At 32.2% G+C, this 16,881-nt stretch overlaps 1 protein-coding gene across 1 annotated transcript in view; it reads right to left on the bottom strand.

The window, feature by feature from the left end:
• Positions 1 to 16,881, bottom strand: part of LOC135206844 (DNA polymerase delta catalytic subunit-like) — a 33,513-nt gene that overhangs the window by 2,001 nt on the left and 14,631 nt on the right. The window lies entirely within an intron of this gene.

Below are 16,881 nucleotides of genomic sequence, written 5' to 3'. Positions count from 1 at the left end.
TCAAGTGGAGGCGCTGAGCAAACAAAGAGGTTTTGTCTTTGAAATGTGATCTCCGAACGTCCTTCAGGGTCTGAGCTAAGGAATGACTGCAAACTGTTGAAGACGATTTGTTAAGGCCCACATGATACGCGCTTAGTACTTACAATGGTTTACAGTGAAGAAGAAAATGTATTATTTTTTATTGCCAACAAACCGCTATTTTATTACTATAACACCGCTTTTAAATATGAAAATACTTTAGTAGTAATAAGGGCCTATTCAAAATAAATTAAAAAAAAACTGGTGCTGCTGAGCCATCAACCAATTTCCCTCCCTTTAAGCTCATTAACTGATGTCATTGATGAGCTAATGAGGAGGGGGGAATTAATGACGTCATTTGATTAAGGTGTATCAGTATCGCTTAAATTTTCTCTAGATTAAAACTTAGATAACTTCCATAATTAATTTCACATATTAGTACCTTTTATGATACAGGAACACCCTCCCCCCTCCCTTTTTTTTTTAATTCAGATTTGCTCTATTAATGAAATAATGCACTTGCTTATACGTATTAAGCTATTTAATTAGAAAAACGACCATTGCCTTTGCTTCCTAGGTTCATCTACCTTAACACTAATATAAAAATCTTGCATAACCAAACAGGCGCAAAATGTAATCATTCATATACTTGATTTACAACATCAAATATCGAGAAACAGGTGTGTGATAAAAAAAACAGGTCTCCTTTCTGGTGAGGAGGAAATTGAATAAGGATGTGGTGGAAATTCCTTACAAAGGAGCTTCAGGGCCCTTGTTTTTTTGGGGGGGGCGGGTGGGGGGCTGGGGGGGCATGTGTGGGGGATTGGAGTAGTCTGTGCCGGGAGATTTTTTTTTTTTTTTGAAGAAGAAGAAGATTTTTTTTGTGTGTGTGTGGTGTTGAAGTCTGCGTTGGGAGAAATTTGTTTAGTTTGTTTAAAAGAAGAATTTTCTTTAATTAGCGAGAAGAAATTTTCAATTCTGCTGAAACTTTACTGGAAACTTGATTTTTCCTCTCAATTTCCTCTATATTGGAGCAGTATATTTGCCAAAGTGGTAATTTCTACAAAATTTTGGAGGGGCAATCACATCTCCGCTCTGTCATAAGTACCAATTAAATTATATTACTTCCCTTTGAATCCTGTTTAGCATATGGTATTGAATAAGACGACAATAGCGCTAACCTAATCAACTCTATAACTCATACGATATCACATCACAATCAAGAACTAAGAAAGATTTCTTGTTCCTACAGTTCACCTCCAGGATATCCAATTCATCATTTATATTGCATTCTCTTGATAACTAATCGAAGGCTTTTAGCATCGGCTGTACACTGTGGATGGAATTGGGAGTTATTTCCATAATTACATTGCCCTTTTGTAATAGTTGAGGTTCTCTTTAAGTATCTACTGAGATTTTTTTTCGAATTAAATAAAATCCATATGATCTCGTGCATGCGCTTACATTCACGTGCGTGAATGTGTGTTTTCTCTTTAGTTTTTGTATTTTAAAACGCTTAGCATGATCGTCTTTTTACCAGTCGGTTTCCGTTTCAAAATATAGAATCACATATCGCAAAAGTAAAACCATAAAAAATATTCTGAATAAAGAGGAAGAATTCTACCGTTATTAACTTTATCATCAACTTACTTTATTACGTCATTTCCTGATAAAGACAATTATAACTGTCATATTTTAGAAATCAGTCAAGCTTTTTAAATGTATTAACCATGGACGCTTTCATGCATATTTCTCATATAATGTGTATGACGATTCGTAACTCGATCATTTATACAAAATGCATCAAGAAATCAACTAAAACTCGTAAAAAGAGCATCATTCTCTCCGACAACTCTTTGTTGCATATCCTATCACGTGATCAAATCTTTCCCTTTTCACTGCCGATGTGTAATATTCCCTTAAGTGCCAATGCTATTCTTTATTCAGCCAACGTCTGTACTTTCATTTCCCAAATGGACTCCAAACAAACTGAGATTCGAGTGGATGAAGCGTTGAAGGTCAAGGCCATGAAGGAAGTTTAGTAATCATCTGTGCTATCATTGTGCTCGTAGACCCGATAATGATCTCGGGGATAGTAGGCGTTTTCTCGTCTTGCGCAGAACACGATATGTAAAACAGTGCCTGAGTTTTTGTTTATTTAAAGTTTTTATAATGATTGCGAATTAACACTCTAATAACGTGGTAATTCATCATAATTTAAAAACTTGAAATGCCCAAACAAAACAAAAATATGTCTTAGCATCGATGGGCGTATTTGATGTAGAAACTGCCCACTATAATGAAATGATTAGTGGTCAATGCTTCATGGACGCCATTTTATACTGATAACTTTAGTATATATAGAGATATTTATGAATTAATACCAACGTCTGTATTATTAAAATAACACGTCTCAAGTAAAAACACTTTGTGTCACTTGTTAGCTCCAATACCAATAAAAATATTGTTTAGATTATCCTTACCATCTTTCTATTTATCTCAAAAGTTGTCTTCTTCCTTTTTCATTTCTCACGTTATTAATTCTATTTTTGTAGTGTTAGTAGACAGGTTATTTCAGACATGTATGAATCAAAAGCACTGAAAACATCAGCCGATGGTTTTATGTCACGTGACCTAGTAAAAACATGCCTACCTCGAAAAAACCAAAAGCTTTCGATGAATTTTAAACCACGATGAAATTCGTGGAGGAATTGTTGCTGCCGCAGGACACAACCGAATGCAAAAGGTATCCCTTGTTTTAATATCCACAAAACCGCTTTGAATAAAAGTTTTTCGCTGCTGGACTGGGACGTGGGTACAGGCAGATGTGACTAAAATTTGTGGCATTGTAAGTTATTTGTGTTTTTAATGACAGTGAATGGGACTCTCTCTCTCTCTCTCTCTCTCTCCTCTCTCTCTCTCTCTCTCTCTGTATATATACCCATAAAAACACCATTTTTTAAAAATATTTTGGTGTTTTATGGGGCTCCTCTCATTAGATGAAATTTGTTGTAACAGAATATTTTTATGAGTATATATATTTATATATATTATATATATATATATATATATATATATATATATATATATATATATAAATATATATATATATATATATATATTATATATATATATATATATATATACTATATATGTATATATATACATATAGGTGTGTGTGTGTGAGTGTTTTTGTGTGTATGTGTTTGTGTGTCCGTGTGACGCGTGTATGAGTGGTGTATTAGACTGTGATATTCATACTGATATTTGTATGGACTACTTTTTCTGAAAATCTAATGTTTCTTCCACAAAACAAATGTCCATAACATGGCAGTACTCTATCTGAATTTAGCTTTATTCAGTTCATTTTATTTTAGATCATTTTCATATTCATCCTATATAATTTTAAGTTTGATATCAAGATGCATATGCCGAGTGTAAAGGCCTATTAAGGTACTCTATGTAGAATCAAAGGAAATGGACGCTTACAAGTTGAACTGTTTGGCAATGGACTTATAAATGGACACTCAAAAACTCATCCGTCAGAAAAATAATGAAAGAGGTTATTAACCTGAATCAATTATAGTAAATAAAAAATAAGTCAAAGTTCCTAAAGCGATTCTCCCAACGTTAAACGTCTAGCATATGGTCACACAAAATCGAATACATTTGCTGCGTAATTTTTTGTTTTTTCAGGAATTGGACCATCACACTTTTGAAACTTGATGGATACACGTACGATAAGTATTTTATATGCAGATTTAATGCAGTAATTGCTTTTGACAAAGCCCTCAATATATATTCGTAGCTGTAGCTTGATGATACTGAAAATATGTATTTTGCTGCTTTTCAGTGGTAACTTTTAGTGTTATTTTATATTTTATCCAGTCTTTGACAGCGTACTTCAATGTATTTGAGAGATGTTGCTTGTAATAAGTTAACAAAAAAATTTTTAAAACGGAAACATTACTAAAAAATATGTATACCTTACACCGTGAATAAAATTATGTTTATTCTATATTTTATCCAGTCTCTTTACAGGGTACTTCAATGTATTTGAGAAAAGTGGTTTTTTGTAATAAGTAAACAAACATTTTTAAAGACGGAAACATAACTAAAATAGGGTATACCTTACAAGTAGAATAAAAATTATGTTTTAGTTGCACAGCGACTCAATCCGTCTTATACCCCGAATGCGTTATGTAATAACGAAACCTTTTTCCTACTACAATGCACATTCGACAAAATCTGTGGATAAATATTTATAATCTAATTAGGATCCATTGGATATTGGTGAAATAATGTTGGTGTAATTTCACCCCATAAATGTCGCCTACGACAGTATGCACGGCTGAGGATGTCTTTGACAGGGAGATTTCCTCCAGACTGTCATTAGGAATAAGCCTAACATTATTTTTGTTTTTAATCTAAGCATTCAGTGCTTTTTATGACACACAGCGAAACGTCAGTATCACCAAATGAATGTTTCAATTCAACGTGAAATATATATACCTTCATCTGTCTAAATACCGTCTAGTCTCTATGCAGCTAATCAAAGAAACAAGGGAACAAAGGGCCGTCTAATTTTCAAGTTTTTACTTAACGTCAAATCATATGTGTTTGTGGCAAGAAGTGTAACACTGGACGACCTAAACTAAAACCATGGAATCACCACTGATATGTTTTTTTCTGGTGGGGGTGGGGGGGGTTGGGGGGGGGGGGGGGGACTAGTTTTGCGCTACCAACTAGATCAAAAAAAGAAAAATCTAAATGCATGAGCTTGGGTGATATAAAGTCAGCTTTTATAATAAAAAAAAATGTGCAAAAAAAACTAGAGCAAAGCTAAAGATAACAATGTTTATTACCCCAGACTTAATTATTGCGCGTTGATCCAAATGACTACATTAAGGAGAAAAATATGCATTTTGACAAATGAGGAAGAAAATAATTGTCGTAATTCATTTGGTAATATTTGTGAGTAAACCTACAGCCTTCGTACTAACGTATTTGGTGGGTGAAATTACGATTCCTGTTTTCATGTTTTGAAAGTCTAGTTTATGTGAGATGTCTTAACAGGACGTTGATTTTAGGGGGGCTATGTAACTTCAGCTTTCTAACGAGGAAAGGGTACTTTAGATATACTCAATGATAACAATGGTTTGTTGAGTACATACGTTAGATTTATAAGTAAAAAAATTTTATATATTTACTATTGGGTCCCAAAGCAGAGTAGTTACGAACAAGATTGCGTACATTTTGTAGGCTGGTTTGCACTAAATTGATTTCCCTTAAATCTAGATCATCCATGACTTCTAACAATAATAAATTAGTGCTTGTGTCGTCGTTCAAGTCAAGTCAACATGAGTTTCAAGTTTCAACAATGGAAGGTCATAATTTGGAGTAATTGAGATGCGTACACAGCTGTTGTACACACACCTCTCTCTCTCTCTCTCTCTCTCTCTCTCTCTCTCTCTCTGGTCTTATACTCGTAGATTTACGTTCCTTAAAGCTAATTTTAACCAAGGGAAATTTCCTATGTATCTGTGATAACATGTAGGTAAGCATGTCGGAATGATGAGCGCATAGACTATGCCTTCATCAAAATTAGGATTTTAGAGAGGACGTGAATCACCTGAGTGTTGTTGGCGTATAATTTTTTTTTTTTTTTTTTTTTTGCTTTGTTTTTTAAAAACTGATGAATTCATATGAATAGGTCTTATGAAATTCACAAAATCATCCCTTTGGTAAACTGATTCGCTTGTGCTTTTTTTTTTAATGGAATGCATTTGAACAATGAAAAACAATACTACGTATTAAAGATTTTTCATGCATGGAAAAGAGGAAAAATTTCTCAATTCAACACATACCATGTAAGTAATCGGTCCTGTGATACCCCCCAACAAAAAGAAGAAGATATATATATATATATATATATCTATATATATATATATATATATGATATTATATATATAGTATATATATAAACATATATATTCTTTTTTTTGTAGCACACGACCGAATTACTTAAATGGTATATGTTGTGTGAAATATTTTTCCTCTTTTTCATGCATGGAAAATCTTTAATACTTTTAATACTTCCGTCAAAAAACCATTCTGACGCAACTATGATTTAAAGCTCTGATGTTAGACGGCAATAATATGCTGGCACACCAGTGAAAGACCATTGAATGATGTGAATGAAACCCGTTAACGATTCCAGATGCATTAACAAAAAAAAGCGGAATTCTCAGAAGTTGACAGTTCCCAAAGCTGCTCTAAATTTTGCTCGGATCACTAAACTGAAGGATCGTTGATGTGAAATTCAAATCTAAGCCACAAACAATTTCCTTTCCGGACTGAGGGGGGATTGGGAAACAAACAATTCAGCATTAAATTATTCAGGTCACGGATGAATTCACAAACGTCCGGGTTTTGAATTCCCTGTGGCTTCGTTACTTGCTGGAAGTTTTTCTAATCTTTCGAAATGGATTGCGACTCCTTAAGACTCGTACTTCCTCGGTCCATTTAATAGAAGAACGTTGGTGCAGATTGTGTATGTATATAATATATATATATATATATATACTATATATATATATATATATATATATATATATATACAATATATATATATATATATATATATATATATAATATATATATATATATATATAATCAATATATATATATATATATATATATTATATACATACATATATATATATATATATATGAACTTCAGCATAGCATTGACTCGCTTTTACTTCGTTATCTATCACTCATGGAATGACAAACTACACTGTATGAATACCTTCCACACACAGAGACATACACAAACACACACGCAAATATATATGTGTGTGTGTGCATGTGTGTACGCGCGCGCGTGTGTGTGTATACATGCTCTGTGTGCGGGTGTTGTGCCTGGATCATTTACTTTAATATCAAACAGTTCCTTGTCTTGCAGACTATCAAATCAGCCGTCATGCAGCAATGCAGTGGTGAACTCAGGTACATTATTTATTTTCGAAACATCCTGTATATCTTTTAGAATTATATCCTGTGACTGTCAGTGGAGGGATCAGTGAAATGCAACAGGATAACAACTTTCAGCGATACCTACGACGGAAATTCGCAGTACAGCTACGTGTGAATTCTGATTTGCTTATTCGGTTATGAGCTAAATTTATGTCTAGAATTCTTGTCACATAAATTATTATATTTATTATATTATTATTATTATTTTTATAGTATATTATTATTATTATCATTATTATTATTATTATTATTATTATTATTATTATTATTATTGTGTATGTAAGAAACAGACCTTCTTTTCAAACATGTTTTATTGAATATAATGGCAGAATTTACAGAAAACGATTTTGTATACAGAATTCTACCTTTGAAGAATTGAAAGAATTCTGTATAAAACCAGTTTTGTAAAATTCTGCCATTATATTCAATAAATTATTATTGATTATTATTATTATTATTATTATTATTAGTATATTATATTATTATTATTATTATTAGTATTATTATTATTATTATTATTATACCTACTACTACTACTATTATTATTATTTTATATTATTATTATTATTAGTATTATTGATTATTATTAAGCATACGTCCACATGGGACAATAAAAAAATGGCCTGTATACTATCCACGCCGCCAACAATAGATAGGCATTAATTTCGATTATATTACTTATTCTTACTGTATTTAGTTTTTCACTGGGTACTAAAATCAACCGATCTCCACCAGACAGCTAAAAACGCTGGTTATGCAAGGTAGTTTGTCACTAATTTTATAATCTGTTTTGTTTTGTGTGTTTGTTTGTTTGTATGGTGGTTTTACTTGCATGGAACCAGTGGTTATTCAGCAACGGGACCAACGGCTTTACGTGACTTTCGAACCACGTCGAGAGGTGAAACTTTCTGTCAGGAAATACACATCTCTCACTCCTCAACGGAATGCCAGAGAATCGAACTTGCGGCCAGAGATGTGGCACGCCAGCCCACCAATACCGACCACGCCACTGAGGCACTACATCTGGTTTTGATACTTTGAATAATAAACAATAAATAACCCAATAAGTAACCCAGTTACCCTAGTTATTGGGAATAACTAACTTCCGGAGGGAATAATGGATGATTATTAAATCATCCGTAACAACCTCCCACCTGAGGCTCACCTAGACGCCTCTCCTGACTATAATTAGGGACTTGAGCCTTTCATGTCAGCATTGTTATATTTTTTTTTAAAAATTTTTGCAAACATAATTAAGTGTTTTGGAATCAAAAAGCAACTCATCTTAATCATGGTAGTGAGTACACACATTTCACATATTACAGACACAAGCTCAGGCACACACAGACACAAACACAAAACCACCAGACATATATATATATGATTGGCCTAGGTTGTTTTATCTTGCATCAGCCAGGTATTTCAATGTAAAGCCCCGTCCACCGGTCGAAATTGCCCGACAGACTTTGTTTTGTTTGATGTGACGTCAGAAGCGGGAAAAAGTCACAACCTCAACATTTCTCCGCTTCTGACGTCACATTTTCCTGCTTCTGGACGTCACACGAACAGAGTCTCTCGGGCAAAATGCGACCGTGTGGATGGGGTTTTAATAAGTGTAATACTAGTAGTTCATATCGGAAATTAAAAAAAGAAAAAACTATAAAACAAATTAAATCAAATTTTTATATACAACACACACACACACACACACACACACACATAGATATATATATATATATATTATATATATAGATATATATATTATATATATATATATATATATATATAATATATTTCTATATATATATATCTATATATATATATATATAAATATATATATATATATATATATATATATATATATATATATATATATTATATATATATATATATATATATTGGCTAGGCTGTTACTCTTGCATCAGCCAGTAGTTCAATGTAATAAGTATAGTACTGGTACTTCATTTCGGAAAATTTGTATATAATAAAATATAACAAGAATAAATCAACAAGATATATATATATATATATATATATATATATATATATATATATTATATATATATATATATATACAATATATATATATAATATATATATATATATTATATATATATATATATATATATACCTATGTGTGTGTGTGTATGTGATTGCTGTTTTTTCTCTTGCATCAGGCTGGTATTTCAATGTAATAAGTGTACTTTATTCATTTCGGGGAATTATAAAAAAAAAAAAAACAAAAAAAATATTTAAGATTTAAAATCAAGAAGGATATGTCTCGGTGCGACGATACCGAGGGGAAAAAACTTACGAAACAGAAAACTGGAGTGGAAGAGATAGCTTTGCCCTTTCATGATAGAACTCGAGCACCAAAATGCAAAAAAAGAAGAAGAAGATACCCTGAGGTACCAAATCCATGGAAGTAAAAAAACATGGGAGAGTTTCGCGACTCGAAAAGAATTCTGATATGGGCACCCTTTATAAAACTGTAACCAATAATTCTCTTTCATATCATTGTTTACTCATTTTTTCGCTTATACTTTATACCTATTTTACCTAATAATATTTTTTTTTTTGCAAATGAAAATAAAATAACTGCAGTTAGAATTAAATAATGCGAGCAATGCTATTTTCTTTGATTGCTTCATCTGCTGCTGAATCAGTATGAAAAATATATAATCCTTTTACCATTCAAAAATATCCTGCTGCTTTTAACTGCATATTACTAGCTCAAACTTAGGGGAAGAAATCACTATCTGGATGGAAGAATAATTGCGTTAAACAATATCTTCCTAAAACGAGTAATATGAGCAGTTACTAATAAAGTGCTTACTTTATGATTTCATGATCCTCTCTCCCAATACCACACTGAACGTTCATTCTTCGTTTCCTAATTGACACTCCATTTTTCTTCTCTTTTATCAGACGAGGAAGCGTATTTAAGAACTTCAAGTTCTGAGAGAAAAGAGTTAAAAATGAGAAAGATGGATGACTCAGAAATAAGCTCTCCATTTCTGGGATCTAGATTCCCTTTCAAAGAAAGGAGGAGAGAAGATTTTCCAGAGTCATGTTATACTGGGTTCATGTAATGAAAAAAACACATCTTGGTAAAGGAGATATTTTCACTATTCTTGAAACCTATTTTTCACTGATGAATATTTGTCAACGTATATTCCTGACAGTATTGCTTAATTCTAAATGTTAATCATTCTAAATAAAGTGAAGAAAGAACTGTTTACATTACTGACAGCCATCCAGTTTAATAAAGTCGATTTTCTGTCTGTTTTTGGAACTACAAAGGTTTAATATGGTTGAGACAATAATAATAAAATTGAAGAACAAAATATATCTGGGATACCAAAATATGCAGGTATGCCGTTATGTGAGGTACTCATTAATGAGTACTGTAATCCATTCAAAGGTTATTTTACAACACTAAGAAGGATATGTTAAATGAGCACTAAACACATATAAGTATGTATAATACTATATATATATATATATATATATATATATATATATATATATATATATATATATATATATATAGATATATATATATATATATATATATATAAAACAAAGAATTTACTCAATTTCTAGTATATTTTATTTACTGTTTTTTTTGTAAATATTTATGGTGCTATTTCCATCATAAGTTAACGAATTTGTTACGTATCAAGAGAATTCACAATCATGTGTCAACGAAGCGACGCCAAATCCCCATGTTAGCTATCTCATGAGAATCAAAATTGAATATTTAGCCATTAAACATGTGTCACGTCAAAGTTTGAATGATAAGTTGAATCATTCATGCGATGAAGAGAAGGCAACTCATACAGCATGCACGAAAATTAATTATCAGTAAACAATTCTTTATTGGTATAATATTATAATGAATAAAGTACGAGCTTATGGTCACTGGAACAAATTAATTTTTCGTCAAAAAATTCTTTATTGGTATAATATTGTAAAAGGTATGAGCTTATGTTCTCTTTAATAAATGAATCATAAATATAATAGTTTAGTGGAAAATTATTTAATATTTTTTTTCATAATAATGGTTGTCGGTAAACGCGATTTTCGTCATTGTCTGGAATGCACTGAATGCGTTATATAGTCAAGAACGTACCAACTAGTTGAAATATTAAAGGGAAATATTTGTATTGCTTCAATTAAAAACACAATTCTTGATAAAACTGAGTTATATAATAAATCGGATGCACTGTTAGTTAGTAGCTTCCCATGGAGCGATAACGAATTCTTTATTATGCCTGTGTATCAGTTTCCTAAATAAGGTAAGTAAAGAAAAAAAACAGAAGCAGGAGAAAATTGAAACATAATAACAAGAGACGCGTTGAAACTAAGTTCTTCCATCAAAGGATTGTTGAGTCTCATTTTACCATCGCCATTATTAACGTATATTAATATATCAATATATCAGCATATTAATGTACCGACACTAATGAGGGTATGCAATGCACACACGCACACACGAACACTTCTTTGGTCGGAGAATATGTCCTCTGATTGCACATAATGTTACAACTAATGTGCTCTCTCTCTCTCTCTCTCTCTCTCTCTCTCTCTCTCTCTCCCCAATGATTATGATTACGAGAAAGAGTTAATTATTGATTTGTTTGTTTGTTTGAAAAAATTTTCCTCCTGTGCAACAATATTTATCTATCCCCCATCTTTCTCACTGTAACTTGTTAAAGTTTACAGGTATTAATGATAAATTACATCCTATTTAATCATTCAACTTAAATACAATTAACCCGACACTCCCACCCGGCGCTACCTTAGTTTACACGATACATTTCTTCAGTCATACCTATCTATGATTACCTATTGAACGACTCGCTGGCTTTTGGTATTTGAAACCAGTCTTCAAATAAAATAATGATTGCTATTTGTAATAAAGTAACCTTTTCTGTGTCCCATTAATAATTCCTAAAGTATAGATATTTTTTTTTTATTATTATAAAGTACTGGTAGTATTGAAAAGAACTCAAAGAAAACAATTTTTGGTAAAATTTGTAAAAATTTGGTGTGTGACCCAAGATAAAAGACATTCTACATGTATGAGAAATATCTCTCTCGCGTCTAGGGTGAAAAAAATAAGTAATAATGTAATTTTCATAGCATTAAGAATATTTCAAGAGCTTAAATATTGGGAAAAATGTTTTCGAATAGGGCCGTGCTTAGAAAACTTCATGATACCAAACAGCGACATATGCTAGAAATTACTTTTACAACACCCCTGATAACGACCAATCTACAAAAATATATTACGTATTCTACAGCTTGTATCATATGATAATCTCATTGAAGTGACGCTGTGGCAAAACACCATCAACACATCAATTCTGAAATATGATAAGCCCGGGGTATCACGGAAAGAAGTTTCAGGACAAGATAGGCTTTTTGTACCTTTATAAAATATACAAAGTTCGAAAATGATATCGAATAGGCATATAAAATACCAGAAAAGTATGCTTGAGCTCTTTTATTGATAAAAAAGTAAAAAGTAGAATTCGGGAAAAATTCTGATAAAGGAGAATAGAAGGATACTGAATTTAGAATATCAGTCGGAGTACTGCTAAAACAAAATACAAAAATAGTCTTTTATCTATTTTTTGGCTTTCGTTAAACATTTCTCGCTTCCTGGATCATTTTTCAGTGTCATGTCTCATTAAAACCTAAAGAAAAGTTTTATATAAAATATGAAATAAATATTTTTGTAAATTAAGATATGGATTTTTTTGGTCATATAATATAAATTCTATTTAGCCTTCAAATAAAAATATATAACCTGTCTTAACTTTTTGGTTTTCTTAACTTTTCTCGCTTTCTGGATAATTTCTCAGTGTCATACAGAATCAAATCTAAGAAACATTTAATAAAATTATGAAATAAAATTGTTTGCAAATTAAAATAAGGTTTTTTTTTTTGCTCATAAAATAATACATTCTATTTGTTAGGTTCAAATGAAACTATATGATCTGTCTTCCTTTAAAAAAGAAGGAAAAGTTATCGTGCAGAGGATTCTCAAAAACGTTCTTTAACCAGAATTTGGGACGTGTTGAATAACGAGACAAAGCATTTCCGATTTTATTCCCGAGGCAATAAGTTTACATTGCATTGTTAGTTACGGTCGAGTTGGGACTCTGTGGGGGTGTGAGGTAGAATTTACACTGCGAGACTTGGAGAATGATTTCTATTCGTTTCACGGCCGCCAGGTTTCTGACATAACTACGCTCGTACTGGAGAGGCCGTTTTGGAAAAGTACTGAGCAAGTGTTATTCACAAGAGAAAGTTGCAGTTATGTTGCTTTTAGCATTAGTGTTGATTTCAATATTTGTACTTGGTCTGTTTATTCAAGTGATGAAGCATAAGAAGTACTGTTACAAGGACTACTCAAAATGTGGGAAACAACATAAAAACGTATGACCGTTTCCCTGGAACTGATCACCTATCTTGCAAAACTGATGTAAATGAGCAACCACCTTTTTTATATATTTTCTTGTAGCTTATATTTTAGAGAGAGAGAGAGAGAGAGTAGAGAGAGAGAGAGAGAGCTAAGGCGACCCTTTCAGAAAATTGTGAAAATTTTTACCTTTGCCATGACGGCTAATCTTAAAAGCCCCTAGAAGTGATTTCTTTGTCAAAGGTGTTCAAGGTTCAATCAAACCCTAGAACGTGTTCAGCAGAAAACAAGTTTACTACTATGAGATCAGGGCCTCTGTAACACGGTTTTTTCGCAATAACTTTTTATCTATGCATTTCATAAATATAACGCTTATTCAGAATACATATTATATCAACACATAAATTTTGAGTGTATTCTGCACTACGTAGGTTGAATAAATTTGGGTACTTATAATGTAAAAGTGACCTTTTTTGAAGACGGGCCAACTTACTCAGAGGAAAAGGTTTCGAACGCACTCGTTACGTAACTTATGACATCATTTCTTCCCTCTTTCTCGATGGAGATTGGCTGTACGTAACGAAGGCCTAAACCTCTGGCAACAATGACATACAAATTTAAATACAAGCAAAGCAGTACCCACCTATCTGAACTCTGGAACATCCCCACCACCGATAATTGTCATAATGAAAAAACCAACAAAATATGTTAATAAATACAAAAACACTTCGATTATTAGTCTAACTCCCAAAGTAAGTTTCCAAAGAAATTACAGTCTACTTTATAGATCACATTCAGATTGACAAGATGTAGGGAATAGTTGGTAATACCAAAAACATAATAGACAGATGATTGATAACTGCTATATCCAATGTCAAGCAATTTTTATTTATTGGCTATCTACCTATTTACTGAAAAAGAAATAGCCGTACCGTATATTGGCTTTTAAACCTTCACCAATAATTATCGTCAGAATGGTGACTTCATGAGGCTCCACCCACTTTCGCCTCGTTATTAATTCCGGATAACACTGAAGGCTATCATGGGCATTGTTGGATTAGAAAATTTAACTTCTGGCTATAAAAACTAATTTCTCGAGTAGTTGTAAGAAGTGCTAAATGATCCTCAAGGATCCCAGCAGTTGGTTTAAACGTTTAATTCATGTATATTACTGCTATACTGTTGCGGCACTACTGCTACAGTAGTATTACTACGCTAGCACCCACATCTATGTATCGTTCCACCATTCATAAAGTCTTTGGGTTTCAGAGCCGATGGCATTTCTGTCTGGTGGATGGGCGGGGCAACATTTAGTCAGAAGGTGTTTAGTTTTACCTTTGCTTACGTAATGAATGTTTTTCGACTCTTGGCTCGTAATCATTGGCCATGGCGTCGGCTAGTTCATTTTTACTCTATAAAATCAAAACTATCGGGTTTAGGTTATTGACAATGCTGACAAAATTTGTGTGTGGTAAAATATACATATGTCAACTTTCAGCTACATCCGATGCTTTGACAAGGAGCAAAGTCCAAAAGACCGTGTTACAGAGACCCTGAATCTCATAATAGGATATATTTCTGTAATAGGTATAGATACTTCCACCCATGCATGCATAAAGATCTGTTCTCATACAGTTTATTAGATGCATGTTATGAGACATGAGCGTGAAAGGATACACATTTAATTCAAATATAGTGCAACGAAAGATATACTATGTTGAAAGATTGTATGACATCAGTGACTGTTCTCATTTTTATACAACAAATGACCACTGATGTAGAAGGACAATCTTTCTGAGAACATCTTAGAAAAAGAAGGCCTTCTCTACCGCTTGACAGACTACTTAAAAAAAAAAAAAACTAACACTGTCTCTTCTCCCTAGTTTTTGAAGAGCACTAATGAAAATATCAGGAAGCATTTTTTCTTAATCTGGAGTATATTTATAGCTACGGGGGGAATAAAGTTATATCATGGATAATTTTACAGTTCCTCCACAAACGCAAAGTTTATTATTTATGAGCCTAAAGAGGTTGTTAAGGAGACCTTTTATTCTTTATAAGATCTTCCCTCAAACGACATTACTAAGCAGATACGAAATTTAAAAAATGGAGAGGAAAGGATTTTTGTTTAATAAAAATCATCAGAGCTCTAGATGGAAATTTGTAAAAAAAGGAAAAAGTAGATATTTAGGATAGATTTGATTTCAAGTTCCTAAAAGAGTTACTGCAGATAAGACCTTTAAGCCATTGCATACATAATCGCCATATGCCAACATTTTCTTAGTTAGAAGAACATAGATGATGCCAATGCTATTTCTCGTGGTACCCACGTCTACAAATGAGACCAATGAAACTCCTTGTTTGTTCTAAATATCGTTATTGTAACCCTTTAAAGTAGACATTCTTAAAAAGAATACTAGAGACCGTAAAATTAAAAATTCAGTATAAAACGAAATAAGTCAATATTTTATTTTATGTTGATTTTCTCTACCAGAGGGATGTTTCATAGTAAATCATTAATCAGTTTTGAATTTACAAAAGGTTGCTTGCATCATGGATATATTGTCACCAGAACACTTGACCTTTACGCAGTAACCGTACAAGCAAACTTGTTGTTAGTGAACTAAAACTCCTCAAAAGAAATTAGTCTCATTCGTTGCGATTATAATGTTTAGAAAATAATGATCGTGAAAAATATCAACGAACGAGGTGTAGACAAAAGCTTGTTAACTTTTCTGTCTTACATTATGAGTAAAATATCTTAACCACCTTGCCTCTTGCTAGTTAGTCAAGGATGATGATTCCCAGTTTCAAAGGTGTTGTGTATATTACAAAGATACTTCATGTTAATGACTCACGGATAAGATAGATTATATTATTCAAATTATTTTATTTGCACAGGAGAAAGGGTAACACTAATTTTAATCATTGCAATGGAAATAAATGATTTTAGTTTTGCTAATAAAAAACCATGATGTTCAAACTGAATGCTGGTTGAAAGTAAACAACTAACTTCACTGCCCTTATTTGTTGTCTAAAAGATTTTAATAACGGCATCCAGAGTTCTGTAATTCAAATGGGGGTAATGTAATGAATTGTTACGTCGAAAAAGGATAATTTGGCGGAAATAGCATTAATATTTTTTTTTTTTTTTTTTTTTTTTTTTTTTTTTTTTGTTTACAGCTGATAAAACTATCCTCGAATGATCTGTCATTTTCTGAAAAGCTATCCAAACTAAATCTATTTCCAAAGAATCATATCCTTATCAAGTTTTTCATAAGGGAATAATTCCGTAAATGTGATCAACGTTATAATTACTGAACAATTACGGGGCCTAATGCTGTAATAGAACATTATTTATTCAAATGGTCTTTAATATGTTCCAAGTATAT

The sequence above is a fragment of the Macrobrachium nipponense genome, chromosome 31 (genome assembly GCF_015104395.2).
Source record: "Macrobrachium nipponense isolate FS-2020 chromosome 31, ASM1510439v2, whole genome shotgun sequence".
Taxonomy (NCBI): domain Eukaryota; kingdom Metazoa; phylum Arthropoda; class Malacostraca; order Decapoda; family Palaemonidae; genus Macrobrachium; species Macrobrachium nipponense.
Note: the sequence above shows the minus strand (reverse complement) of the source record. Positions and strands in the feature narration are given on the sequence as shown.